This window comes from Suncus etruscus, chromosome 1 (genome assembly GCF_024139225.1).
Source record: "Suncus etruscus isolate mSunEtr1 chromosome 1, mSunEtr1.pri.cur, whole genome shotgun sequence".
Taxonomy (NCBI): domain Eukaryota; kingdom Metazoa; phylum Chordata; class Mammalia; order Eulipotyphla; family Soricidae; genus Suncus; species Suncus etruscus.
In genome coordinates, this window is record NC_064848.1 from 5,758,741 (window position 1) to 5,784,941 (window position 26,201).

At 48.8% G+C, this 26,201-nt stretch overlaps 1 non-coding gene across 1 annotated transcript; it reads left to right on the forward strand.

Annotated features, from left to right (window-relative positions):
• The first annotated feature begins 24,744 nt into the window (after positions 1–24,744).
• Positions 24,745–24,852, forward strand: LOC126030004 (U6 spliceosomal RNA). Its single transcript, XR_007503064.1, has one exon. It is a non-coding gene; the product is annotated as a U6 spliceosomal RNA (small nuclear RNA).
• Positions 24,853–26,201: the final 1,349 nt, after the last annotated feature.

The window sequence follows — 26,201 nt, forward strand, 5'->3', positions numbered from 1 at the left end:
TAAAATATTCTTGGGGAGTCCTGAGAAAGCAACCTGGGGTGTCGAGACAAGCTTTGGTAGCCTGGGAAACCATGTTTTCTTTCAATTTGCTAAGAGAGCAAGGCATGGGGGTGGGGTGGGGATTTCTGGAGGAAGGGACGCCAGGGGGAGAAAAGATTTTTGTGAGAGGCTTAAGGGCAAAGTTTCCGGGCTTTAATGCACCAGGACAGATGGCTGAATCAGTTCCCCAAAATGTTCACCAAAGGTGAGGAAGTAGGGAATAGAGAGCAAGTCCAGCCCTTCTTCATAGGACCTGGCGGTCTTCCCAATAAAAACAGGGCAAGAGGAGGTCAGAGTATTGGAACCAAGGAAACAGTTCCTGAGGCTGTGGAATTGTGGGATTATGGAATTAGGGGCAAGATGAGCTGGGTTCAGACTCTTGGTGCCTCTATTCCGAGGGATGCTCCTGAGCCTCTGTCTGCCTGACTGTGAAACAGGCAGAACTGACCATTATGAACGTAGGGCAGTAAATCTCACAAGCTTCTCCGTTCTTGCTTAATCCATTTAACCTTGAGCAGCTCTGCCTCTCCCTCTACCTGCCCAGTCACGACCACCCTCACCCAGACTGTGCCCTGGTTGCCCCCAACACAGGATCCTTAGTGCAGCTCTTAACCTGGGCATAGCCCCATGTGGCCAGCACTGGGCAGAGGTGCTGAGTAGGCCCTATAGGGCTTGCTGGCTCTGCCCTCCCCAAGTATCTGAACCTACCACCCCATGGAGGGGGGTTCAGAGCTCCGCTCTCTTCCCTGGGGGTCCAGGGGCCTCTAGGGGTTGCAGGGGACACAGAGACATCCTGTCACTGGAAGGCACTGCCCAGACTTCAAGTCCCAAGGGCTCCCTATCTCTGTAGCCATTCGCAGAGGCAGGAACAGGGTTGGGGGTCCGGGGCCCCCTCCTCCTCCTCCAACAGGCTTCCCCAAACGCCTTCCCAGGCCCATGCTGCTATTGAGGGGTCCCTGCCCACCGCCCTCTGCAGCCCTGCCTGGCGGGCGCCAACGTGGAGCCGGCGCAGCGGCGGAGACAGCGCGGCCGGGACGGACGGACGGAGACGCCGGCGATAAGGCGGCGGCGGCTCGGGGTCCGGAGCCCAAACTCAAACATCCGCCGGGCGGGCGGCGCGGGAAGGGGCGCGGCCAGCGCCTCTCAACCCGGGCTGTGCAGGGCGCCCCGCTGGGGCATAGGCTCCCTTTCGCCCCCAGAAGCACAACCCTGAAGACACATCCAGATGTGCAACCCTGAAGACACATCCAGATGTGCACGTGCAGATGCAGCAGGAGAGCAGAGGGAGAAGGGGGAGGAGAGGAGAGGGGAGAGGAGACTGGGGTATATGGTATACTGGGGTGCTGAAGCTGAGAGGATCTCTAGAGGCTTGGGGAGACCCCACCCCACCCCCAGAGGCTCTGTGAGAGTGCAGGAGCCCGGAGCATGACCAGGGACTGACCAATAGGTAGCCCCTGAGTGACAGATACCAGGTGTAGGGGGGAGTGCTGTGAGCCCACTATGGGCCCAGATGAGCACTAGCGTTCTTGGACCCTGGGTTGAGAGAGCAAGGCCAGAGGGTGGGCACAGCTCAGCTATGTCTGTCCCAGCCTGTCTTGCTCTGCTTTTTCAGTGCTCCTTCATCCCCTCTGCCATGTTTTCATCCCTTAATATTCCTCCCCACCAAGGCCTCCAGAAGGCATTGATGCTCACAGAACTCCACATGCTAAAGAGAGAAACTTAGGCCAGAAGGAAAGAAAGCATGATGGCTATTGTATCTGAGAGGTTCGGCTTCCATCCCTTGCGCCACCTGGTCCTAGGGCCAGGAATAACACCTGACTGTTAATGGGAGGAGAGGGAGAGGAGAGAGGAGAGGAGAGGAGAGGAGAGGAGAGGAGAGGAGAGGAGAGGAGAGGAGAGGAGAGGGAGGAGAGGAGAGGAGAGGAGAGGAGAGGAGAGGAGAGGAGAGGAGAGGAGAGGAGAGGAGAGGAGAGGAGAGGAGAGGAGAGGAGAGGAGAGGAGAGGAGAGGAGAGGAGAGGAGAGGAGAGGAGAGGAGAGGAGAGGAGAGGAGAGGAGAGGAGAGGAGAGGAGAGGAGAGGAGAGGAGAGGAGAGGAGTAAAAGGAATAGCAGGACGGAGGGGAGGAGAGCAGAGAGGAGAACGGGGTGTGAAGAGAGCAGAGAGAGAAGGGAGAGTAGAGGAGAGGGGAGAGGAGACTGGGGTATATGGTATACTGGGGTGCTGAAGCTGAGAGGATCTCTAGAGGCCAGATGGAAGCTCAGTGATAGAGCTGGTGGTCCTGAGTCAGGGATGGAGATAGAAGGTCAGTGTTTTGTTTTGTTTTTTTGTTTTGTTTTTGTTTTTGTTTTTGGGTCACAACCGGCTGCGCTCAGAGGTTCCTCCTGGCTCTATGCTCAGAAATCACTCCTGGCAGGCTTGGGGGACCATATGGGATGCCGGGATTCGAACCACCATCCTTCTGCATGCAAGGCAAATGCCTTACCTCCTTATTATCTCTCTGGCCCCAACAGGTCCGTGTTTTCATGAGGCCTGCCTGGTGTGGGGCACTGAGGGCTGTTAAAGACAAGGACACGGCAGGAAAGTGCTGAGGGCCTGAAGAGATTGCTTGCCTCCTCCATCCACGCTGTTCACTCCAAATTCCTTGTGACAACCCAGTGCCAGCCCACAACATCTTTGGCCCACACTCAACAGTGCTCAGGGGCTGCTGCTGTGCTGAGGATCAACCTGACAGTGCTCTAGTGACTGGTGCTGGGGATTCAAACTGAGGTGTCTCTCCAAACACACACACACACACACACACACACACACACATAGTACACCTTCATTGTCCACTAGGTGGCCTGGCCTGGGCTGCCCTTCTGGGTCCTATTCTCCAGGTTCAGCCTGTGCCTTTAGCTAAGACATTCCCAGTCCCTCATCCACTGTCCACCCCCTCCCACAGTCTCAGCGTACCCCCACACTTGACATAAAATCACACCCTTATACTCCCTATGCTTCTGCCCACTGGACACCCCATCTTTATTTCCTGAGGCTTCTAGAAGCACCATGTTGCCATTCTCCTGCATTTCCCCAACTGGAAACTTAGAATCCTCCTGGACTCAAATATCACACTCAAATACCCCCAACTCAGGTCCCCTTCCTGTCCCAAACTCCAACCCCCAGAATCACTGCATCACTTTCACCACTGAAATTCTTTGTTCATACTTAGTGAAATCTTCTCCTCTTCCTTGGTGGCTGTAGAAATGTGCCTGGGTCACACAGCCAGGGTGATTTATACTTGCTAACACACACACACACACACACACACACACGCACACACGCACACGCACACGCACACATACACGCGCATACATAGCTGCTTTTTCGGCAGAACTAATTTTGTTGAGTATTCTGGGATCACTGAAAAAACCGAGAGCATGAGCAAACAAAATTAAGCTCTGGAAGTCTTCATAAGACATTAACTTCAATTCACTTATTCACCCACTCATTTAATTCACTCATCTATTCAATCACCCACTCCTTCATTCACTCACTTACCTACTCATTCATTCCTTTGCACACTCACTCAACTTCACTCAGCTACTAACTCACTCATTTATTCACACATACACTTACCCATTCACTCAACCACTCACTTACTCACCCACTCCCTCATCCATTGTTTCAATTTGTTCACAGAACACTATCTAAATAAATGTAAGGCCTGCAGCTAGTGTTGAGGGTTCTGAATGAGCCAAAGAGCCTCTGCTTGCAGGCCGGGCTGAGCACTGATGTCAGATCTGAGCACAGTGAGGTGAGTCCAAAATAAAGTCTGGGCCCTTCTTGTCTGTGAGAGCAGGGCAGACTTCCCAGTAGCCCTTGCAGGTGCAAGGGGAATGGCAGGCCAGACAGAAGCAAGGGGTAGGAGGGGTGCCCTGGCGAGCAGTGGGAACAAGACTGAGGGTTGTTGGCTTGATCAGAGTGAGCCTGAGATAAGCTGCAGAGAATAGTTGTCATCCCACCCACCCTCTCCCGGAAGACTGAAGCCTGGGTATGTGAGGTTCAAGGTAACTGAACACAGCCCTGCTCTTCACAGAATCCTCTGGGGGTACTAGTTGAGGCGAAACCTGACATTGTTCAGGGGTTACTCCTGGCTGTGCTCAGGAACCCTTCTAGCAGTGCTCAGAAGGACACAACCAGTAGGGAATCTATCTAGATGTGGCTGCAGTTAGTGCAGATTCACTCTCCCTCCAGCTCCCCAGAGATAAATTTCTCTTCTTTTTGTGTTTTGGGTCACACCCAGTGGTGCTTAGGAGTTACTCTTGACTCTGTGCTCAGAAATCGCTCCTGGCGGGCTCGGGGACCATATGGGATGCCGGGATTCGAACCACCATCCATCTGCATGCAAGGTAAATGCCCTACCACTGTGTTCTCTCTCTAGCCCCTCCCCAGAGATAATTTATTTGTGGAGAGAGCCCATACCCAGAAGCACCCAGGACTGACTTCTGACTCTGCGCTGAGGGGTGATGCCTGATGGTATGTAAGGGATGCTATGTGGTGCCAGAGATTGAATTGGGGGTGGCTACATGCAAGGCAATTACCCCTACCTACATTCCCTCTGCTTTTTTTGTTTTGATCGTGGTTTGTGCCCACTCGCCCCAGCAATCCTGAGAATTTAGTTCTGACTTTGTGCTCAGGGGTTACTCCTATTGGTACCTAGGAGACCATATGTGATGCTGGGTATCAAACCAAGGTCTGCTGCATGAAAGGCAAATGCCCTATTCATCAAACTATACTGCCCTACTGCTCCAGACTCCCCAAAGACCCTTTTAAGAGGGGTGTGTGTGCTATTTCTTGAGCCTTCCTTTGATCAGCTCTGACTCCCAGTGAGGGAGTCAGACTCAAAGGCCCCTGATCCTTTGTGCACTCACAGGGACATAAGGGCAAGGGGACAATGTTCCTGTGCTTCTCCAACAACATGCTGCAAGGAGATGGAAGGACAGTGGAGAACGTCAGGGAGAGTCCCACAGACATACTTGCCAAGCACTCAGGGAGCCGGGTGTGTGAGCTCATGGACCCTCAAGAGAGCCTGAGCCCGGCTCAGCCAGGAAGGCTTTGCCTTTCCAGCTTTCTCCAGTTGCCATGGGGTGCAGAGTCCCCAGTACTATCTTTAATCCCAGTGTGATAAGAAGAGCCTCATGCTATGTGGGTCCCCACCAGTAGCTCTGTGGTTTAAGTGGCCCTAGCCACAGTGTCCTCATGAGAACAGATGAGACAGAGACAGCCAGCATGATGCCAGTGACTGAGGGGTCCCAGGCTGTGTGGTGTCCCTTCTTGCTCCTCCCTGTGTGGTCTCCAGCACACAGTGAGGACCACATAGGACAGAAGGGCCCAGAGACCTTCCTCATGCCTGGAGGTGGCTCTATCACTTCCCATGGTAGAAAAAGACACCTGAAAGGATGTTGGAGGAGACATGAGCAAAGAGGAGTGAGAATAAGCTAGGTGTGGTGTCTGCAAGCTGCCATTTCCTCTCTCTGCTTCTGTCCCACCCCAGCACCTGGCATACTTTAATATCTTGGCTCTACCTGGCACTTCCTTCTGCTCTTTTGCACCTGAGAAAATGTTACTAAGCCATCAAAATCCAAACCCAGGGGTTTGGTGCAATACTACAGCAGATAGTGTGCTGATTTGCTCATAGCCAACCCAGGTTCAATCCCTGACATTTCATATGGTCCCCTTAGTACCACCTGGAGTCATTCTTGGGTAAAGAATCAGGAGTAACCTCTGAGCATTGTCGGGTGTGACCCAAAAACAAACAAACAAACAAACAAAATCACCCTAAAAGTTCCCTCTTCTTTAGCTTGTACAAATATGCCCTGACTCAGTGGTCCTCAAACTATGGCCCGAGGGCCACATATTGTATTTGTATCTGTTTCGTTTCTTCATTGCAAAATAAGATATATGCAGTGTGCATAAGAATTCGTTCATAAGTTTTGTTTTTACTAGAGTCAGACCCTCCAATGGTCTGAGGGACAGTGAACTGGCCCCCTGTTTAAAAAGTTGGAGGACCCCTGCATGCCTCACCTGCCCCAGTGCTGTGGTCTCACCCAGGCCCACTCAGCACAAGGCCCCACCAGCTGCTGGTCCTCCAGAAGAGAAACTGGAACACAGCCCTCACCGCACCCTGACCTGAGGCGCAACTTTGTGACTTTGGGCAACTTTCCAACAAGTGATAGTTTTTCAGGGTCAAAACCTGGGCGAGTCCATGCCCAGAACTCTAGCTTTGCCTACCTGAGCCAGAACTCTGAGCCCCAGTTCTGCCCCACATTCTAGCTGTAATCACCACGGCCATAAACTGAACACTCCAAATACAAAGCAAAAGACAGACGTTTGGGTAGTGCCACCGCCCAGTCTAGTTTTGATTTTTTTTCTTTTTTTTTTTTTTTTGGTTTTTGGGTCACACCCGGCGGTGCTCAGGGGTTACTCCTGGCTGTCTGCTCAGAAATAGCTCCTGGCAGGCACAGGGGACCATATGGGACACCGGGATTTGAACCAACCACCTTTGGTCCTGGATCGGCTGCTTGCAAGGCAAACACCACTGTGCTATCTCTCCGGGCCCGATTTTTTTTCTTTCTACTTTTTGGGGGCCATACTGGGTGATGTTCTGGGTTTACTCCTGCTCAGGAATTTCTTCTGGAGGGCTTGAGAACCATAAGGGCAGTTCAGGGGATCAAACCCAGGCCAGCAACTGATGCAAGTTAACCATGTCACCTACTGTACTGTCTCTGCCTACCTCCAGTCTGTTTTTAAGATGAATCATAAACTGATTCTTGTATGTATGCCTGGAGATAGGGACATGTAGCTTTGCGTTTCAGGTTTCATCAAACCGAGGACCCTATATATGCAATGTAAGAATTCTACCACATCCCAGGCCCAATAGCTGGGCCTTTTTTTTTTTTTTAGGGGGCAGGGAAAAGGTGGCTGTAGATTGGGCCACATCTGACAGAACTTAGAATTAGGCCTGGCTCTAGGGCCGTAGAGATAGCATGGAGGTAAGGCATTTGCCTTTCATGCAGAAGGTCATTGGTTCGAATCCCAGCATCCATATGGTTCCCAGAGCCTGCCAGGAGCGATTTCTGAGTGTGGAGCCAGGAGTAACCCCTGAGGACTGCCGGGTGTGACCCAAAAAACAAACAAACAAAAAAAGAATTATGCGTGGCTCTGTGCTCCAGGATCATTCCTAATAGCATGTCCCTTACCTGTGTGCAGCCATACCTCTCCAGTGCCTCAGCCGGGTTTTTGGTTTGTTTTTATTTTTATTTTTAGACCACATCATCTGACTCTGCGCTCAGGAATCACTCCTGGCAGTGCTCGAGGTACCATATGGGGCACAGGGATCAAACCCAGCTCGGCTTTGCACAAGGCAGGCACCGTACCTGCTGTACTAAGCCGATTCTTGATTTCATTGGAAAGTGTGGGCTGGGAGAGCCCAGCTGGCAAAGGGGAAGACAGAACTGAGCTTGATCCTGACCTGGGCTCCTCAGCCTTGTGTTTCAGTCTTGCCTTCAACCAACCAAGAAAACTTTGGTTTTCTCAAACATGTCTGTCTAAAGCCGTCTATTTAATTACTGTGTTATGGTTTATGGGGGGGGGGGCAATGACCCAAGTGATGTTCTAACAGCCTGGGCCCCCACCTCCTTGGACAACCAGATGAAGTGCAAGGGCCTCAAGCGTGCACCCAGAAATGCAAGTATTGTCCTAGCATGCATTATAACCATCACACTAACCCAACCCCTGATTATTTTACTTGCAGCAGGGGTGCTTGGCTTAGGACTTACTCCTGGCTCAAACTTGGGGCTTTTATCCTCCCTGCACAACTTCTACCCCTCAGCCCAGCAGTGAGGTCACTCGCCCCAAGCTAGCCACAGAGCGGCTGTGGGGCGCCATTAGGTCCACAGGGAGCTGCAAGGGACGAGTGGGAGGCCCAGGGGCTCTCTCAGAGCAGACTCAACCCTCCTTGTCCTGTTTGCAGGGGGTGAGGAGTGTGGGGGAGTCCCACTTAGGGAGCCCTTCTCTAGCTGGGTCGAACTTCCTGCCCCAGGGCCTCAGTTTCCTTTCTGCCAGAGGGAAGTGGTGAGTCCTCTAAGAGGGAGGCTGGCAGTGGACAGTGGGACTGGTAAAAGGCCAGGCGGGACTGCTGGGGTGGCCAGGCCGGGGGAGGGGTGACCACACAGTTGGGGGCCCCTCAGACAGGCCCGCTCTCTGGCGGCCTCCCAGGGGTGCACGGCTGGGAGTCTAGCTGGCCCTGGCTCTCCCCAGGGCATGATAAAGCAGAGAACAGAAAGCGGCTGTGAAGGAAGGAAGCTCAGGCAGACAAAGGAGGGAAGGGCAGAGAGATCCCATCGGCTCCAGGCTCTCAGCCACCCTGGCGGGCTGGGCAGGGCAGGGCAGGGTAGGGCAGGACTTGCAGACAGCGGCCTGGGGAGCTGGCAGCAGGATGCAGGGACTGGCCAGCACTGTGCCCAGGTCCTGCTGCCTAGGCCAGTGACTGGGTCTAGCCACAGGGATGGCCGGCCTGCCCTGACCCAACCAACACACACATATGCTGACCCATGTCTAGGAGGGATTTCTCTGACCACAGCCAGGCTTCCCTCTGCCCTGGGCTCTGTCCTCCCCTCCCCAGGTCTACCTGGACCCAGCTGGACACCAAACCCCACTCTCACTGACCCTCCTGCTCAGTTCTCTGCATCTCTGCACATGTCACTGCTGTTTGACACATGAGTTCACTGAGGCTGGTGAGAGGGCTAACAGCAGCTAACCTGGCCCCCAGAAACCTTCATAAGTCTCAAAGGGACTAGCTGAGTGCTGGGAAGAACAAGGAGCCGCTTTCCTGAAATTCAGCAAAATGCCTCTGAGAGAAGGGAGAAGGGGGTGAAACTGGCCCTTTTGGAGACCTTGACAGACCCTTTATGCTTAGAGGCCTCCCATATGCACCCACTCACCCCTCCCCAGGCAGGAGGAAGCTGGGACAGACCATAATGAAGGCCAAACCCTGACCTGGGTCCCTCGTGCTCAGGACCACCCTGGCCACTCCCTTTCCAGACGCACAGTGGAGCCCCACAGCCCCACAGAGTGTACCCCTTAGTGAGAGCTGGGGCCCAAGACTAGAGAGCTGGAGGGGGCCTCACGCATGTCTCCTGAAGGTGATCCTTTTAAATTTATTTTGGTTTTCGTGCCTCTTCCAGCAATGCTCAACGCTTACTCCTGATTCTGCACTCAGGAATTACTCCAGGAACTCTATGGGAAGCTGAGGATTGAACCTAGGTTGGCCATGCACAAGGCATGTTCCCTACACTCTATCCTATTGCTCCAACCCTCTTATTATATATATGTATATATAATATTATATTTAATATATATAATGCTGTGATTTACAGTGATTCAGAGACAAATTTTAGGAAAAGATTCCCATTGCCAATATCAGGGATTACTTCTGGGAGATCAAAGGACCACATGAGATAAAACCTGGGTTGGTCATGTGCAAGTCAAGTGCCCTCCCTACCCACTGTGCTGTCACCCATCCCCACCCTCTCTCTTCTTCATGGGCCTGATCCAGGATTACAGAGGACAGGACAAGCCCCTCAGGGAACTCAAGCTGCTGAGGAGAGTCAGGTCCTTCTCCCCTGGATTCAGATCAACCTACCCCTGGTGCTAAGGTGGCGGCAGCAGCCTCAGCCTCAGGAACGTCTCCATTTGATGGAGAAGCACTTGGTTCCTTGAAGAATCTTCTCCAAGTTCCTGTCCAGGACCCTGTTTCTGGAGCAGGTAGGCCTCAGAGAAGAAAGGCTGCCTGGAGGAGGTGGCCCTTCCTCCAGCTCCCCACCTGGACTCCCCAAAGGCCCAGGTCAAAGGCCACACAGTTTATCAGGCAAGTGGGACTCAAGGGCTGACTCCTAACTCCTCCTATCCTAAGAAGGTGTCTGAAAAGGTTCCTGCTGGGCAGAGGGTGCCCCTGGGCCTGACCTCTCCCCAGGCTCAGAGTGTCCCGGGCCTGCTGACACACAGGAGGAGAGTCCACAGGGTGACTACATCAAGCACTGGGCTCCTGTTCTAGGCCTGCCTCTCCTTCCTTGGGGTGTCTTTAGGCGAAGGCTGTATGCAGGGAGCCTGCCCAAGACCCCAGACCAGGGCCTGGCAGAGGTAGGAGAGGGAGAAAGAGCCTGTGGGGCCCAGGTCCAGACCAAGGGGTGCCTACTCCTTGACTCCCCAGGGCCCCCTGGTGGGCCCCTCGCCTTCCAGGGTAGTGAAATCAGGGTTGGAGTTACCTGAGCCCCGGGAACCTGCAGTTCCCAGAGATCCAGAGATAGGGGCTGAGGAGGGGAATCCAAAACACGAAACAAACACAGACTCGCCCCCGGAGGAAAGTCCAGAGTCTGAATTTTAAACAGGAAGAACTAGGCGTCAGAGGCGTGGAAGAGAACAGGCCTGGCTGAGCAGAGGGACAACAGGGAGGGGGAGGAGGGCTGTGCCTGAAAGGTTGGCCACGCCATATGGGACACTGCCCAGGCACTGCTGTGCTGGAACTCTGGGGATCCACGTGGGGGGCCACCAAGGTCTGCAGTAAAGAGCCTGGAGACCAGGCTGACCTAGGCTGCATTCCTCAGGCTTGGAGTCAATGTGTCTCAGTGTCAATGACTGAAAGATCTGAGATGGGCAGAAGGCAAGACCCAGCATCCAAAGCAATCAAACAACTTCTGTTGGAAGGATGAAGAGAACTGGGGAGAGGGGGCTTGCAGTGAGTTTTCTCCTTTTTGACCATCCACAGACTGACACCAGCAATGGGCTCTTCCAGGGGCTCCAGAAGGCTTGTCCACACACAGCTAGGATATCAAAGCCAGATGGGCAGAACACCTCTAACTTGGTATCTGGCTTGGGCTGCTATGACAGAGAATCACAGACAAGCCTGCTTAAATGTGCAAGATTCATTTTCAGAGACTCAAGTGATAAGACAGTAGGTAGGGTGTTTGTCTGTAAGTAAGTCTGTAACTGTAAGCAGTTAAATTGGGTTCAATTCCTGGCATTCTATATAGACTCCCAAGTCCACCAGCACTGATTCCTGTGTGCAGAGCCAAAGGTAAACCCTTAGAGCTGCTGGGTGTGGTCCAAAATGAAAAGGAAAAAGATGAAATTAATTTTCAGACCAGAGAGATAGTATGAGTAAGGAATTTGCCTTGTACATAGCCGACCCAGGTTCAACCCCTGGTACCCTATAGTGTCCTCCGAGAATGTTCCCAGGAATGATCCCTGCAGGAGTTAAGCTCTGAAAGCACTACAAACAAACCCTCCCGCTTTAACTTTTATATTAAAGAGATAGTGAAGGGATAAGGCATTTCCCTTACATGCAGCCAACTCTGGGCCAATCGCCAGCATTTTGAGTATCACCAGAAGTGACTTCTGAGCACCACCAAAACTTGGCTCAAACCTCCCCTTGCCCACCAAAGAGAGAAAAAGAGAGAGAGAGAGAGAGAGACAGAGAGAGAGAGACAGAGAGAGAGAGAGACAGAGAGAGAGAGACAGAGAGAGAGAGAGAGAGAGACAGAGAGAGAGATCCAGTTTCTCCTCAAGCAAGCAGCTTCTGATCTAGGGATGGTGGTTAAGGATGGTTTTCTCATGAGGTCTCCTGTGCCAGTCTGGATCCTTTCCTGAATGACAGTGGATCTCCCTGGATGAGGGTCCTCTCAGATGACCTCGTTTTGACTGGATTTGCTCTTCAAACACCCGTGTTCTAGTCGAAGCACACCTGAGCAAGTGTGGGTCGGGCCTTCTACATACTGAGCTAGTGGTGGGGACAAGGCACATTCCAGTCAAATTCACGTTGCCCCTCAGTCCTCCCTGTTCAATGGGTGCAGCTCAGAAGCCTCTGCACTGTGCAGGCAGATGCTGTTTTTCAAGAGTGGGGATGTGACAGGATGCAGTGCAGACTACTGTGTCCTTGGGGTCAGAGATAGGCAGGACACCTGAGTCTCTGCCCAGATATTTGTTCTGGGTTCTTTACTCTGAGCTTCTGTCTCTGTCTCTGCCAATTAAATACCTTTGAGATATAAGACTTGGGCGAGGACCATGGAAGCCACCAGAGAACCCAATGCCTTCCTGGAATGCAAAAGGAAACTGCTAGCCCAGGAAAGGGGGATCATTGGTGGCGATTCTTCTGACACTTTTGTGCAAGTTGACTTGCTGAAACCCTACAGTCATCCTGACACAGTGAAGAGTCTTTTTCTCTTTTTCCTTTGATTTTTTAGCACCTGGAAGTGCTCAGGCCTTACTTCTGGCTCGGTGCTCAGGGATTATTCCTGGCAGTGCTCAGGATACTGAGATCTGAACTTGGGTCTGCTGTGTGACAGGTCAGTGCCTAAATACCTATACTAGTTCTCAAAACCTCTTTCTTTCTTTTTTTTTTTTTCCTGCTCTTTTCTACCCCAGGTATGGGAAGCTATAAACTCATTACAGAGGGAAATATGAAAAGCCAGTGTAAAGTAAAAAACCTGCAGGGTCTGACACATCACTCACCACCTCTCTTTGGATTGCTTGTAACACTGAGTTCTCATCAAAAAACTTACACATGCCCTATACATGCCTTTCACAGGGTAATTTTCAGCAAGAAGTCAGTCCTGTCCCATGACCAGCAGAGGCCTGTGGTCACACTACAGTGGCTATACAAGAAAGAAATGAAGATCCAGAGACAAGTTCCACCTAATTTCAAAGTGTTCCTCATGGGGCCAAAGCAATAGTACAGCAGCAGGTGAGCATTTATCTTGCTCGAAGCCAACCCAGTTTCCAACCCTAGCACCACACCCCCAACCACCACCAGGAGTGATTCTTTCTTTGTTTTTTTTTGGTTTTTGGGCCACACCTGATGACGTTCAGGGGTTACTCTTGATGATGCGCTCAGAAATCTCTCCTGGCTTGGGGGACCATATGGGACGCTGGGGGATCGAACCACGGTCAGTCCTAGGTCAACCATATGCAAGGCAAACGCCCTACCACTGCACCACCGCTCTGGCCCCTGGAGTGATTCTTGAGCACAGAGTCAGAAGTAACCCCTGAGCATCATTAAGTATGGCCCAAAACGACAAACAAAAAAAAGTTCTGTGGCTGCAAGTTACAGGGAATTCTTCTTTGCCTGAGGCCTCTGGTTGGAAGTTAGTCTCAGGGATTAAGGTGCATAGGTCTTCGCTTTGAAACCATGGGGTGCCAATAGAAGGCACTGTTGGACTCTTCTGGACCCTCATTGAGTTATTCTTGCCCTCTGACATATTCTTCCTCAATTTCACCAGCTGCAGGAAAGCAGCTGCGGTCCTATCCCCTGTGACACTCTATAGCCCGACCCTCATCTCTCCCTCTTCTCCTTCTGACTCTGGCACCCACAGCCAAGCCTTTGAATCATCAGGGGGATACGTGGCTATGCTGTGTCCTGGATGGAAACTGGGGACTCTGGCAAGACCCCTTGGTACAAACAGGCCAGAGCTGCACCTCCACAGTGAGCACAGAGGTCAAGGAGGTGAAGCCGAATCCTGGCAAGTTCTGGAAGGAGCCCTCAGCCCGTCCACTACCCAGCAGGTCCTGGCTGTACAGCTACTTTGGGTCTCAGACTTCCTCCATGGGAAACAACTTGTGATGGTCTGATTTAAAAATCTTGAAGAATGATGGGCTGGAGAACTAATAAGGCGGGTATGATGTTTGCCTTGCACATTTTTTGAGAGTAACAGTCCTGGGCCAAGGTGATGGCCAAGGTGATGGCCAAGGTGATGGCCAAGGTGATGGCTAAGCATCCAGGTTCTAGCACCAGGCATGCACCATTTGCTAGCACTGCCAGAAGCAATCCACAAGCTCTGAGTTGGAAGTAGTCCCTGAGCACCACTGGGTATAGTTCAATAATCAAAGGGGAAAAAAATAAAGTGAGGGCCAAAGAGATGATAGAAGAGATCACTGGCCTTGCACATGCAACCTGTTTGATCAACCCTGTTTGATCCCTGGCACCGCATAAGGTCCCCCACACACCTTCCCAGAGCACAGAGTAGGAGTAAGCCCTGAGCCCCGCTGAGGAGTGGTTCTCCCCATATATAAAATAAAAATAAAGCCACAGTCTTCCTCGTGCCTTTTCTGAACTGGAGCTCAGGCCAGGGTCGCACAAATAACTAGTGTCTGCTTTAGGCAGTTTACTTCCTGTCTCAGTCTCCAGCTCCTGAGCTGTAGCTTGGGGATGGGAGGGTTCTTAGTTTTGAAACGTGTGCCTGTGAATGCTTACTGTGCTGCAGAAAGACAGGTTTCCAGTGTAAGGCTTCCTAGAAAAGGTTGAGGGTTTCCTGGATGGAGGGAATTGACAGTGAGGGAGGAGAAGGAGATGGTAAACAAAGTCCCTTCTTTTCCTCCTTCTGGATCTCCAGAGCTCCAGCCATCCTCCCACTGCCTTTCCTGTCCTGTGGCCGTCATGAGCCTGATATTTGCTTCTACTTTTGGAAAAATGCAAAACTAATAACTTTCTGGGACACATTTCCCTTGTTCATTCGTTCCTCAGAGAGTTCAGAAGACCCTGGGTACTGGGGTGGAGTCCAGGGCCTCAGGGAGGCAAGTGCCCCAGCACTGTGCCATTTCCCTGGGAACTGTTTTATTTAACCCTCACATGGGTGCGTGAATATGTGACTATGAGACTTTGTGAGTATATGGAATGTTCAAATGTGAGTGTGTGAGGGTGTGTAAGTGTGAGTCTGAGAGTTTGTGTGTATATATGGAATATGTGAATGTATGAGTGTGTGTGTGAGTGGGAATGAGTTTTTTTGGGGGGAAGTCACAGCTCGTGAAGCTCAGGGGTTACTCCTGGCTATACACTCAGAAATCGCTCCTGGCTTGGGGGACCATATGGGATACCAGGGATGGAACCAAGGTCTGTCCTGGATCAGTCGCATGCAAGGCAAACGCCCTACAACCATGCTATTGCGTGCATGTGTGCGTGCGTGCGTGTGTGTGTGTCTCTGTGTGTGTGTGTGTGTGTGTGTGTGTGTGTGTGTGTGTGTGTGTGTGTGTGTGTGTGTGTGTGTGTGTGTGACCTGACTGATCTGTCAGAGACTGGGAGCAAGGTTCGGGCAGGAGAAAAGGAAACGTGGGGTGCTCTGAAAGGCAGCACCAGGAGGGAATTGTTGAGGGGGCAATATAAGGTGTTGGGAGTGAGGGAGCTTCTAGCTTGTAGGAAACTACTGCAGGTGTGCAAAGATTTAATGAGCCCACACTTGGGAGTTCAGGAGTTCTTGTTAGCTAGCTTGTCCCCCCTCCTGTTCTCCCCTCTACACAGACCCCTGTCGATGTCCATAGTCTTCCAGCTCCAAACTACTCCAGCAGTCAAACTACCTCCAGCAGTCAAACTACTCTCCCTCCCTGTACCTGTACAGGGTACCCTGTACCCCACCATTCTGAGGTCTGGCCTGCCTCGGTGAGGTCAAGTTTGCTAGTTCTGGATAATGTATTTTGAGGGCCACTTGTGTCATCAGAACAGAACATCATAAATTCACTCTTTCAAACTCCCCCCCCCCCAACAGCCCGCACAGCTCAGTTTGCTTCCCAGACTCCCCTCCCAGACTGGTCCCTGGGAGGGAGTCGCGCCTTCCAGCCTAGGGATCCCCACCCTGGCTCGGAGCTGTCCCTGGCAGACTTCTGGGGGGCCCTTTCCCAGTGAGCTCAGCCGGGAGAGACACAGTGTCGAAAGCTGATAAGGGCCTGTTTAGGTCTGTCTGCTGCGGAGGAGGGGGTGGGCGCCGACAGTGTGGCTAGCGGGGCCTCTTCCCTTTCCGGGGCCGGTCTGAGAAAGCCTGGGGTGGCTAGGCCAGGAGGTTTGTCCTTTAGGGAGGAGTGGGTTGAGCTCAGGATCATTTTATCCTTTTTCCCTTTTATTTTTTTTTAATGGCTGTTTTTTGGGTCATACCCAACAATGTTCAGGGCTTTCTCCTGACTCTATGCCTGTTGATCATTCCTGGCAGAGATCCAGAGACCCTATGTGGTGTTGGGGATTGAGCTTGGGTCAACCTTGTGCAGAGCAATGCCGTCCCCACTGTGTCTTTGCCCCAGGACAGAGCTACAGAGCCTCACTGATCTCTTCTTGTCTACAAACTGGTCCCAGGATCTACATCTTGGAATTAATTGCTTATGCATTTGGGGGGTTGAAAACAAAAAGTGCTTCTGCATTGGTTGGTCTCACTTTTCATTCCATCCTACTTCCCATCAGAAGGCTCTGCAGCTCTTTAAAGTTTTTGTTTTGTTTTGTTTTGTTTTGTTTTTTTTTTTTGGTTTTTGGATCATACCCGGCAGTGCTCAGGGGTTACTCCTGGCTCTATACTCAGAAATCGCTCCTGGCAGGCACGGGGGACCATATGGGACGCCGGGATTTGAACCACGAACCTTCTGCATGAAAGGCAAACGCCTTACCTCCATGCTATCTCTCCGGCCCCCTCTTTAAAGTTTTGTGGCCTCTGGGACCCAGTGAGGCTGTCATTCCTTCCTGTGTGGGCACAGCCACTAATGCAGCCTCGTTTATCACTGCTGGTCAAATGATAAGTAATTGACTGTAACCTAATCAATAACTGACTATAACCTAATCAATACAATAAAATAACAAAAATTAATGCAAGAATACCCACCTGCTGGGTGGGAATGAATGTGAGCAGATCCTGGGGCAGGGTGGGGTTCAGCTCATGGACTCAAGCTACGGGTCTGCTGAGCTGCTGGGATCCCCACTCCTGAAACAGTGGTGTGTGCCTATGTGCTAGCCTCAGTCAGAAGATGGGACCATGGGGCCAGAGAGATAGCATGGAGGTAAGGCGTTTGTTTGCTTTGCAAGTAGAAGGATGGTGGTTCAAATTCCAACATCCTATATGGTCCCCCGTGCCTGCTAAGAGCAATTTCTGAGCGTAGAGCCAGGAGTAGCCCTTGGCACTGCCAGGTGTAACCCAAAAAAAACCCAAAAACAAACAACAAAAAAGATGGGACCAACACCTTCTTCACAGGGCTATTGGAAGACACACCAAGATACACTCACTCCTAAGTATACATAAAGCACTGAACCTCAGAGCTGAGTGGCCTCAGGCAGGTGTGAGAGTGTTGGGCAGCAGTTTCCTCTCCCACAGAGCCACAAAGGAGAGAGGGGAAGCAATGGTGGTTTCCAGAGAAGCACCAAAGCAGAAGCCTCACCATGGAAGGGGCAGCAGACATGCTGCTGAGGAGATGCACAAGGGTTGGGATTGGCTGTATTCGTCCTCCTGTGTGGTTTTAGCTAATTTATTCGGTTTGGCTGGGTTAGGAAGAGAGAATAAAGGAAGGAGGGAAAGGAGAAAGGAAGGAAGGGAGGTAGGTAGGTATGGTTTAGAAGAGGCCATACCTGGCAGTGGGGTGGAGGGACGGAGAAAGGGAAAGAGAAAAAAGAGAAAGAAAGAAAGAAAGAAAAAGTGTGTTGGCACTACAGACAATGTCTTGGATTGGATGATCTAGCTTGCCTGGAGCCTAGACTTGGTCTTGTGCCAGGAAACTTCAGGGGTCTGGTCTCTTTGTACTTAGGCCAACGTTATTTCTTTCCATGTCCCTCATATTTTGGTGGGCCTATGCAAACAACAATTGCCACTCTAACACCATTTTTACTGTGCTCCTTTGACTCTAATCCTTAAAAAGAACTCACTTAAAATTTGAGGTTAACTTAAGCTAATATGCATGTATATGGAAATGTAAGAAAATACTATGCCTGTAATGTTTAAGGAGTTACGTAAGTTTTATGGCTTTAGATTGCCATGTGTACTGTTAAGAAATATTATAATGTGTTACAATCTGGGGACTTGAGGGACAAAGTAATTGTACATGGATTCTGTCTTATTTATCTTAATGTTCTTTGGCTGAAATTTCAAAGTTAAGATATCAGCAAGGGGACTTCTGAGAATTATGTTATGGGTGATTGTCCTTCCACTGTAACTTCACCTTGTCCTCTTTCTTTGCACCCTTGTTCTCATAATTAAAAATAAAAATTTAAAAAAAAAGAAAGAAAGAAAGAAAGAAAGAAAGAAAGAAAGAAAGAAAGAAAGAAAGAAAGAAAGAAAGAAAGAAAGAAAGAAATTAAGAAAGAAAGAAGAAAGAAAGAAAAAGAAAGAAAGAAACACAAAGAAAGAAAGAAAAGAGAGAGAGAAAGAGGGAGGGAGGGAGGGAGGGAGGAAGGAAGGAAGGGAGAGAGAGAGAAAGAGAGAGAAAGAAAGAAAGAAAGAAAGAAAGAAAGGAAGGAAGGAAGGAAGGAAGGACGGAAGGAAGGAAGGAAGGAAGTAAGGAATGAAGGAAGGAAGGAAGGAAAGAAAGAAAGAAAGAAAGAAAGACAGAAGAAAGAAAGAAAGAAAGAAAGAAGAAAGAAAGAAAGAAAGAAGAAAGAAAGAAAGAAAGAAGAAAGAAAGAAAGAAAGAAAGAAAGAAAGAAAGAAAGAAAGAAAGAAAGAAAGAAAGAAAGAAAGAAAGAAAGAAAGAAAGAAAGAAAGAAAGAAAGAAAGACAAGATCACAGAGAATAGGGCCAATGAAAACATTTCAGTGTCTAATGCTCATGTTGCCCTCAGGAGACTGCAAGTTTAATGAATGGCATCTGATGCACTGTGTGATCCGGGCACCTGAGAGCTGCCACCCACCCCAGCTTAGGGACGGCTCTGCCACCTGACTGCTAGTCCATTCCAGGTTCCAGAACCACAACTACACAAATATGTTCTCTCTTCTCCCGGATAGCTCAGCGGGCTGCAGGAGGAGCCTTCTATGAGGGAGCCCCAGGTTTACCATCAAGCCCCAAGCTGGAACTGGTCAAGCACTGTCAGGTGTGGCATAAGTTCATCAATAAGTGATCAATTAACAATGAATGATAGATGGAAACCAGTTGTAGGTTTAATGGGATTGATATGATTCTACCTCACTCAGTATACACCTTATTACTTATTAGTTGGAAACATCTTTGAATGTAGCACCTCAGATTGATGTTTAGACCACATGTTCCCACCTCCAAGAGTGGTCATTTCCCTCAGATTAAATACTCAGGTTGGGAGGAAAACACCAGACCTCCACGGAGCTGGCTGCTTCTTAGGAGCAAAGGGAAAATGTGGAGGAAAATTCAAAAAAAAATCCTGAAAATCTGTTTCTTCCTCCATGCATGTGCATATGAATTACTCTCCAGACCACCATTTGCTTCCAGACCCGAGTTTCTCCATTGTTCTGGTGTTAGAACCCAAGAATTTTATTCTATAACCAGGACTGTGTGTGATCCCATGTAAGTACAGCAAGTGAAGGGGTGTTAAACCTGGTGAAGTTTCACAGGCAAGGGGTGTATATGAGCCCTCATCATCACCACATCAACAAAGAAAAGGGGACGGGGAAGGGGTGGAAGCAGGAAGTCATGAATCTAGTAAACCTGGGGAAAAGGATGGGAGAAAAGGGTGGAACCCCCCCCCCCATTCTTATTGGAGGCTGTGGGCATGACCAAGTGTGGCCCCAAACAAAAGAAAACAACAAAAATGGCCCACATCTAAAAACAATAATAATAAGGAGGGGATTCTGCGGTTTTAACTCACGTCCTGGCTCTGGTCCACATTTCGTCCTTGCAATCTCAGTTCACAAATATCACTGTAACCTTCAGCGGGGGAAGTCTATTGTTTTGTCATGGCAAAAGTTAGAAATAAGCCTATTGTCAAAACTGCAAACAATAGTGACAAAAGCTCCTTCAGTGCCCCCCACTGCTCAGAAGTGACCTCCAACAACAGGCCACATCCTCTCCCAGCTACTACCTATACACACACACACACACACACACACACACACACACACACACACACACACACGTTCACACAGACATATATGCATTCACACACATGCACATGTGCAAACTCTCCCTAGCTTCATTTTTAGTCTAGCGTGGCTATCTTGCATCTCTTCTTTCATTGTGTATAGTCAAACGCATTGAATCGCCTTTTTAAAAAAAAAAAAAAAAAAAAAAAAAAAACTATAATACTAATACATGTTCCAATTGAAAGAGAATAACTAAAAGGTGCACCCCACTCTGCTCCATCAAGGAATGCCCAGGACTGATCCAGAAGAGACAAAACACTGCCAAGTTTTTTAGGCTGGTAAGGAAGTGTTCCTGGTCCTCACAGGAGAGACTCCAGCATGTGAAGGTCAAGCCATAGATAAGTGGTGGGGGCCTGGAGAGATAGCACAGCGGTATTTGCCTTGCAAGCTGCCGATCCAGGACCTAAGGTGGTTGGTTCGAATCCCGGCGTCCCATATGGTCCCCCGTGCCTGCCAAGAGCTATTTCTGAGCAGACAGCCAGGAGTAACCCCTGAGCACCGCAGGGTGTGGCCCAAAAACCAAAAAAAAAAAAAAAGAAAGAAAGAAAAGTGGTGGTGTGTAATTACCAAAGTTGGACATGGAGATGGAAAGTGGGGGAAAGGAATTAAAAAGTGTAAACTTCCAGTTTTGTTTTTTCCTGTTAGTATAGTTGGTTGTTAAATTGGGGGGGGGGGCGTTGGGCTACACTGACTTGTGCTCAGGGCTTATTCCTAGCTCTACACTCAGGAATCACTCCTGGCAGGGTTTGGGTAAACATAGGATGCTGGAGATCAAATCTGAGTCATCCCCATGCAAGCAAGCACTTTACCCTACTGTACTATCTCTCCAGCCCCCTCTTATTTTAGGGGGAAGCCACACCCAGCTGTGCTCAGAATTTATTCCTGACTGTACTCAGATCACATGATGTGGGTCAGCTGTGTGTGCAAGGCAATCTCCTTAACTTCTGTGCTATCTCTCAAGCTCTCAAGCCTCAATTCCAAGTTTTATTTATTTATTTATTTTCTGTTTTGGGGACCACACCTGGCAGCATTCAAGTGTCACTTCTGACTCGGTGCTCAGAAATTACTCCTGGCAGGCACTGGGGACTTTATGGGATTAGGGATCAAACCCAGGTTGGCAAGTACAAGGCAAACAACTTCCACCACCACCCCACTTCCAGCTTTAAGATAATACATCCTGGGTCTTTAAAGAACTGCATTAGTGCCTCTAGTTAGCAACACAGCACAGTGTATGTGTAAACTGCTAAGAGAATCTTCCTTCCCATAGCACTGAGGATGAAACCTAGGATCACATGTGCTCTACTTACTAATGACTACATCCTCAGTCCTAGAAAGTTTATCATTAAAGCTCTTTTTTTGTTTTTGTTTTTTATTTTGTTTGGGTCACACCCGACAGCACTCACAGGTTACTCCTGGCTCTATGCTCAGATATCTCTCCTGGCAGACACGGGGACCATATGGGATGCCGGGATTCGCCCACTGTCCTTCTGCATGCAAGGCAAACACCCTACTTTCACGCTATCTCTCCAGCCCCTCTTTAAAGTTCTTATTACAAGGAGAACATTGGAACTATGTATGCTGATGTGTGTTAACTAAAATTAGGATGTGATCCTTTCCCAAAATACATGTACAGAATTATAATCTCAACATTGCCTCAGTAAAATCAGACGTGGGAGAAGAGTGAGCAAAATTGTCTTTTAGACTTTTTATTATGGCACTGTGATATATATAGATATGTGCATATTTGTATAAAACTTTGGAAACACATGGGGCTGGAGAGATAGCATGGAGGTAAGGTGTTTGCCTTTCATGCAGAAGGACGGTGGTTCGAATCCCGGCATCCCATATGGTCCCCCGAGCCAGCCAGGGGCAATTTCTGATAGTAGAGCCAGGAGTAACCTCTGAGCGCTGCCGGTTGTGACCCAAAAACAAAACAAAACAAAATTGAAAAAAAAAATAAAACTTTGGAAACACAATTGTACACAGTGCTGGGAATATCATCCCACCAAAATCAACTTCCCTCTGCCCATGACCTACATTCCTTTCCATCCCCCAGCCTGCCTCCTTAACAAACACATTTTTTTGTAATTAATAAAATTTTGTTTTATTTTGTTTTATTTTTTTTTCTTTTTGGGTCATACCCGGTGACGCTCAGGGGTTACTCCTGGCTATGCGCTCAGAAATTGCTCCTGGCTTGGGGGGACCATATGGGACGCTGGGGGATCGAAAAGTGGTCGGTCCTAGGTTAGCACTTGCAAGGCAAACACCCCACCACATGCACCACTGCTCCGGCCCCTAAATTAAAAAGTTTTTAACTGAATCACTGTAAGGTATATAGTTACAAAGTTGTTCATGATTGAGTTTTAGTCATACCAGTACCCATCTCTTCAGCAGTGCACATTTTCTGCTACTAATGTCCCCAGTTTTCCTCCTGTCCTGCCATCCTGCTTATATGGCAAACATTTCTCTTCTTTTTCTTTTTTCTTTGGGCAGGGGGGTGTGTGGATCACACACAACGGCACTCAGGAATTATTCCTGGCTCGACACTCAGAAGTCACTCCTGGCAGGCTCAGCGGACCATATGGAATGCTATGATTTGAACCAGGATCCGCCTGTATTGACCTTGAGCAAGGCAAACGCCTTACCACTTTGCTATCGCTCCAACCCCCTCATTTCTCTTCTTTTTCTCTCTCTCCAACTTTTTCCTTTTAGATACCGTGATTTGCACTTTTAGACACTGAAGAGGTTATCATGCATATCACTTTACTTCCTTTCACTATCACACTGGGTCCTTCTAAGATCTTCTGTGTTTTCCTTAAGTGAGTCATAGTTTTCATGGTATAGGTCTCTTTCATGACACAGATCTCTCACATCTTTTGTTACATTGGTTCCTAGGTACTATAGTTTTTGGGACACTGTTTTGAATAAAGTAGACTCTGATCTCATTCTCCCTTAGTTCATTATTTGCTTATAGGAATATGACAGATGTTTTTGTTTTGGGGCAACAATCTGGTTGATGCTCAATAACAACCTGGTTGCTCCGGGTTCTGCACTCAGGAATCACTCCTGGTAGTTCTTGGGGCACCATATTATGTGGTGCTGGAGATTGAACGAGGGTTGGTTGCATGCAAGGCAAGTACCCTACCCAGAGTACTATCTCACTGGTACCTATGACAGATTTTTGACTGTTGACTTCGTAGTCAGTTATTTTGCTATATTGTTTCTGAGAGATTTTTAGTGGACACTAGTATCTTCTATATAGAACATCATGTCATCCACAGATAGTGATAATTTGACTTTTTATTTTTCCTATTTGAATCCCTTTGGTTTTTTGTGACCACATCCGATGGTACTCAGGGTCTACTCTCGGATCACCCCTGGAAGACTCGGCATATCCTTGGGGTGCTGGGATCAAAACTGTGAGAGTCATGTGTAAGGCAAGCACTTTACCACTGTACTACCTCTCCAAACCCTCGGTTCCTTCGATTTATTTTTCTTTTTTGGGTGGGGCACACCTGTGATGCTCAGGGGTTACTCCTGGCTATGCACTCAGAAATCGTTTCTGGCTTGGGGGATCATATGGGATGCCGGGGGATCGAACGATGGTCTGTCCTAGGTTAGTGCCAGCAAGGCAACGCTTACCACTCTGGCCAATGCTCTGGCCCCTTTGTTTATTTTTCATGTGAAATTTCTGTTCTTAGAACTTATTAAAACAAGTGAACAATGAGGACATCCTTGCCCTGCTGCCCTATCTCAGAGGTAAAACTTTCCTTCAGCCTATGCACCCATCTTTCTTTATTTGGTGGGGAGGAGGAAATGTTCAAGAGTTATTTATGGTTCTGTGCTCAGAGGTCACTCCTAGCAGTGTTCAGGGGACCTTATGTGGTGCCAAGTAGCAAGCTTGGATCAGCCATGTGCAAGGCAACCTTGTTTTATTTCTTCATCCTTTTTTTAGACTCATATGAACATTACCAACAGGGTGGGGGAAAGTTGAACAGACTGAGTACTTGCTTCCTTTGCATGCAAAAGCCCATTTGAATACCAAAGAATTCCAGGAATGAATCCCCAACCCCTCAGAATAGCTCCTGAGGGTGCTGGAGAGATGAAACAGTGGCTGACATGGGTTCAATCCCTGGAATCCCATATGGTCCCCTGAGCTGAGTCCAGAGCTAGGAGTAATTCCTGAGCACTGCCAGGTGTGGCCCCAAACAAACAAGCAAAAAAGAATAGCCCTTAAGCACTACTGAGTGTAGCACCGAAACAACAGCAGAAACAACAGCAAAACCTAAAAACACTAAAGAGCAAAACAATAGGTAGGGAGAAACACTACATAGGAAATACACTTGCACACACGTGATCAATCCCTGGCACTGATTATGGTATGGCCCCCAAACAAACAAAACTAAACTAAAAAAATAATGTACTCACTAACACATAATAATGAATGCTTGGAGGTAAGCTAGGAATGTACTAGGAGACATGGGACAGGACAGGACTGGGCTTAAACTCAGGGCCTAAGTGTATCAGGCAATGATATACCAGTGAGTCACATATCTGAACCCAAAAATTAACATGATGTAATCTGTCCTTTCCTTCACGATCCTGTGAGTCTCCCTACTTCCAAAGCTATGCAAGAATTTTCCTAACTATGAGTGTTCACTTCAGCGACACATAGACTAAAATTATAACCAGGGGACAGAGCAAGAGTACAATTGGGCGGTTGCTTGCCTTGCACACAGACAACATGGGTTTGATCCCTGGCATCCCCTGAACCTGCCAGGAGTGACCCCTGAGTACTGAGCCAAAGTAAGGCCTGAGCACCGCTAAGCGTTGCTCCCAACGATAAATAAATTCAATTGAATTTTAACAATACAAAGAACATTGGCATAGCTCCTACACAAAGGTGAGATGCAAATTTGTGAAGCCTTCCACAATTAAAAAAATGTTTTTTTCTTTGTTTTTCATGTTTAAATCATGTATCCAGATGAATGTAACTTTCTTTATTCACATAATGTTTATACCCATCCTCATCAGTTTCTATCAATGATCTCATTCTCGGTAGATACTGCAGTTTCCTGGAGAGATAATACAGCAGGTAAGAGATTTGCCTCTCATGATCCCTGACTGCAGAGATAGGAGTATGCTCTGAGTCAGGGGTGGCGAACAAGCGGCTCCCGGCCAAAATGAATGCGGCTCTTTGCCTCTTATCATGATTTTGTCTACTGTGGCTCTTTGCCAAGTTTGGATTTTGTTCTGCTGCTTCTGAGGAGGGACCTCTGAGGAGAGATCTCCCAGCGTGTAGTTCTGCCCCAGGCTGCATCCTCCCGTCTCCCATCCCTCGGAAAAGGGGGACCCGTGTGTCACATGTTGGGTCTCATCTTGCCATTAGTTCTTAGTGTGGAGGACGCAGCACACCCTCATCATCACTGCAGGATTTTGACCCTCACTCAAAATGGCAAAATGCTATATGTGTTTAATAGATTATTGTTAAAATTAGATGCTTTTGTGTGAGTGTTTGTTTTGTTTTAGTTTTTGGTTTTGGTTTTGGTTTTGGTTTTTGGGTCATACCCGGCAGTGCTCAGGGTTTACTCCTGGCTCTATGTCTGTTTTGGCAGATCAGTGCGTGGTATGGCTGTCTGACTCTCACTGTTTAAAATTTTGGCTCTTTGTGTCGAACTTGTTTGCCACCCCTGATAGAACTACCTGGAATAGTTTGGCAGTTTGACAGCTTGGTTGAGAACAAAAAAAATTTTTTTTTTTTTTTTTTTTGGTTTTTGGATCACACCCGGCAGCGCTCAGGAGTTACTCCTGGCTCTACACTCAGAAATTACTCCTGGCATGCTCGGGGGACTATATGGGATGCCAGGATTCAAATCACCGATCTTTTGCATGAAAGGCAAATGCTTTACCTCCATGCTATCTTTCCGGCCCCAACAAAACAATAAGCCAACAAAATCTAGGTAGTTGGGGAAGCATTAATTAAGGTTTGGGATGATGAAGGAAAACATTTATTTTGTGACAATTTTATGAGCTAAGAATTGTGGTCCTGGGGCAGAAGGTCAGTGGTTCGAATCCTGGCATCCCATATGATCCCCTGAGCCTGCCAGGAGCGATTTCTGAGCATAGAGCAGGAGTAATCCCAGAGCGATGCCGTGTGTGACCCAAAAATCAAAAAAAAATTTTTGTGTGTGTAACCTAGAGTTGATTTGCAAAGGAATAAATCAAACTAAACCCGTATCACATTTACCAGAAAAGAAGTATAAAAAGTGATAGAATTATAAATCAGA